Source organism: Delphinapterus leucas, chromosome 8 (genome assembly GCF_059928025.1).
Source record: "Delphinapterus leucas isolate spDelLeu-1000000601 "Yukka" chromosome 8, BTC_Dleu_Yukka2, whole genome shotgun sequence".
Lineage (NCBI taxonomy): Eukaryota > Metazoa > Chordata > Mammalia > Artiodactyla > Monodontidae > Delphinapterus > Delphinapterus leucas.
This window is the reverse complement of record NC_143136.1, coordinates 42,330,241-42,333,440: the sequence shown is the minus strand read 5'-3', so window position 1 is coordinate 42,333,440 and position 3,200 is coordinate 42,330,241.

The following is a 3,200-nucleotide window of genomic DNA, read 5'->3' as shown; positions in this document are numbered from 1 at the left end:
TAAGCAAGTCATGTGCAGATAAACATTCCGAGATCTTTTATGACTTCTGAATCGGACTCCACTCTAACATTTCAACTTGTTATCCAACTTTATGACTCAAAACCCACTCAAGCAGGCTAAGCGCTAGAGATGTTTTACATTATTGAATGTGGTATTTCAGGTACTAGGTCTTGTAACCGCAGTGCATGCATTATCCCATTATATACTCAAAGCAGCCTTATAAGTTAGATAGTATTCTAGACCTCATTTTCAGATATAGTGATCAGGATGCAGGATTTATGCTACATTTATAGTAAATGGAAGAACCAATATTGGCCCGCACGTCTGTCTGAATCCAGTGTGCCTGTACTTAGTCACTATGTTATATGAAATTAAATTATTTTTTATGTCCCAGTCTCAGGACATATGATGCCTTGTTATGCCCCCGTGTCCTTAGTTATACTAATCGCTAGAATTCAATTGACCAGTATTCAGTCTGACATTTTCTACTGTTGAAATAATTTCACAGTTTAAGAGACTCACCACTGTCAATTTTTATATGAACCTTATTTGGATGCTTCTAATTAGGATTAATCATATCCACTTATGAGTTTCTCAAGTAGTGTTACACAACTTACAGGACTTTGAAAGGCTATACATCAGTTTATAAACTACTTAATGGTAGAACTAGAATCTACTTGTCCTTAAATTTCCATGACCTAGGTCAGCATGTAGAAATAGATATGGACTCAAATTAATTGAAGAAAAGCCTGTACAAGACTGTATTTTATAGCTCCTTCCCTATTTGTCTTTCTGCTGGTGTTGCATGTGGAAAAGAACAGTTTTGTAACCAAGTCAGATATGTATTTCCCTTTGGTGAAAAACTCTTCTGTCTCTTGTTTTTCTTATAATTTTTTTATTTTCCATGTTAAATCTTGAGTTAACTTATTTCCATACAGAAAATTTCACATAAGAATGAACCGAAGATTAACAATTAGGTATTCAAAACAATGTGTGAACATGTGTATATGTCATGTGAGTGTGACCATGTATAATGAGAGAGTTACCTCTCAGGAATCGGGGTATCTTTAGATATGCTGATCGTCATCCCCACCCCCCAGGAAAGACCTTTTCATCCTACTGTCTGTTTCTGCTTTTGTGATGGGTGTGAAATGACAAGATACCATTATAAGATTGTTGGCTGTCAATATCCTTATGGGATTTGATGAATGTGTCAAGCAGTAGAGTGCATAACACGCTTTAAGAAATAGAACATTTGTTTCGGGAGGTAAATGTTGACACTCTTTTTGGTTTTGTTAGGGAAACCAACTCCTGGAACACTTCAGAAGGTGAAATTCTTGTATGGAGCCTGTTGAGCATTTGATTTTCTAACCCTTTACCACTTGTAAAGCTAAATTAGAGTATGCCCAGATTTTCAAATATCTTACTCAAGAGAATAGCAGTAATTATTAGAAAAGCAGCTTGACAACATTTCAAATGCACGAATTTTGGGGTTGTATTTGAAATTTGATAAGGAATATATATTCGAAGAAGCCAAACCTAGTCAAACAGGGCCAAATCTAACCAAACTTATTCTTGATTCTCAGAACTATTGACCCTGATCTTACAGAGAAAGGTGTGATGCTCTCAAACACTGAAATATCTGTAAAGTATTGCACAAACTAACATAAGTAATGTGTCTCCATGACCTGGCAGATACGGTAATGTGTTAAAGCACTTTGGTAGTGGGCAAGGGTGACACCAAAGGGCTTCCTGTCAAGACAGAATATTATTTGAAAACACTGTTACACCCTCTGTGTGTCAGTCCTGTCAGGAAGCAGAGTCCGGTTCAGATAGGTTCAATATAGAGATTGAAATGAAGGAATTTCTTGTGGAAACCAGGCAGAGTAAGTTACTACCATCCCTAACCCTAAAGGCCGGAAAGAAGAAACTGTGATATAGCGAAAACTGAAGCCTTTGAGGAGGGACCTCTAGACAGAGGCTTAGTCATCAAGGGACACAGCCTCTAACAGAAATGCAGTTCAGAGCAGGGTGGGAGCAGGAAAGATATGCCCCAGACTCTTTCTGTTTTTGCTCTCTGATCTCCTCCTTGTGTCTGCCTTGGAAAAATCGAAGGAGCTTCGGTGACAGATTGTGTGAGAGTCAGCTTCTTGAAGTATAGAGACAGGGAAGGGCAAACAACCAACCCGAGGAGACAGGATGCTAACAAAATAGAAACAGCACATTCTCTGCTCAACACTACATTGAGAAAAAAATATATAAAAAGAGATGACCAAAGCCTTATACCTAGAAAAAAATCAAAATGAACTTCTCTATCGAACAGAAATTGAGCAGTAACATTAAAAAAGGTAAAAAGGAATGGAGCTGCAGACCAACTGCTAGTAATTTGGTACCTACAGTGAATGCGGTTGTGAAATGTTCAGTGCCTTTATTAGAGAAGGGACTAGAACTAATACACAGCTTGATTTACTCTCGTGGGTGTCATCTTCTCTCAGAGGGGTAGCCGAAAGAATTTGCTGTCCACTGAGATACAGCCTTGGGGATCAGCAAATGACCCAAGTTCAAAATGAGCAAATCTGACAAATCTTATGGGAAAAAATACTGTCAAAAAAGATAGCGAAAATCAATAATAAAAATTATTTCACTCCATATTCCAGTTGCTTTATGTTATAATTTGCAAAATTATTGCATGTCAGTATAGTCAGGATTCTCAAAATGATATTAGAAATAGTAATAAAAATTGTAAAGAACATGAATTTATGAAGCAAAAATTGAGACATGAAAACAGGTCAATAAAATATTGAATATAAACATATGTTTGGATATTTAAAACTCCATAAACTTATAAACTCTACACAATAGTTGATACAACAGAATTAGTAAACTTAAAGGTAAACTGTGGCATTCTCCCCAATGCATAAAGATACACACTTGAGTGTGTGTGTATGCACAAAGAAATTAAGAGGCACTGAGGCTACATTGCGAATCCCAACATACAATGAATCAGAGTTGCAGAGAAAGAAAATTTTAAAAAATAGCGGAGAAGCTATAGCTAAAGAAAAAGCAGTGTTGGTAATTTTTCAGAATTGAAGAAAGTTCTGAGTCTTCAGATAAAAGTGCGTGCCCAAAATCAAGCAACTAAAATATATAAATTAATCCATTCTTGTTACACTGCACAAACATCAAGGATAAAGAGGCAG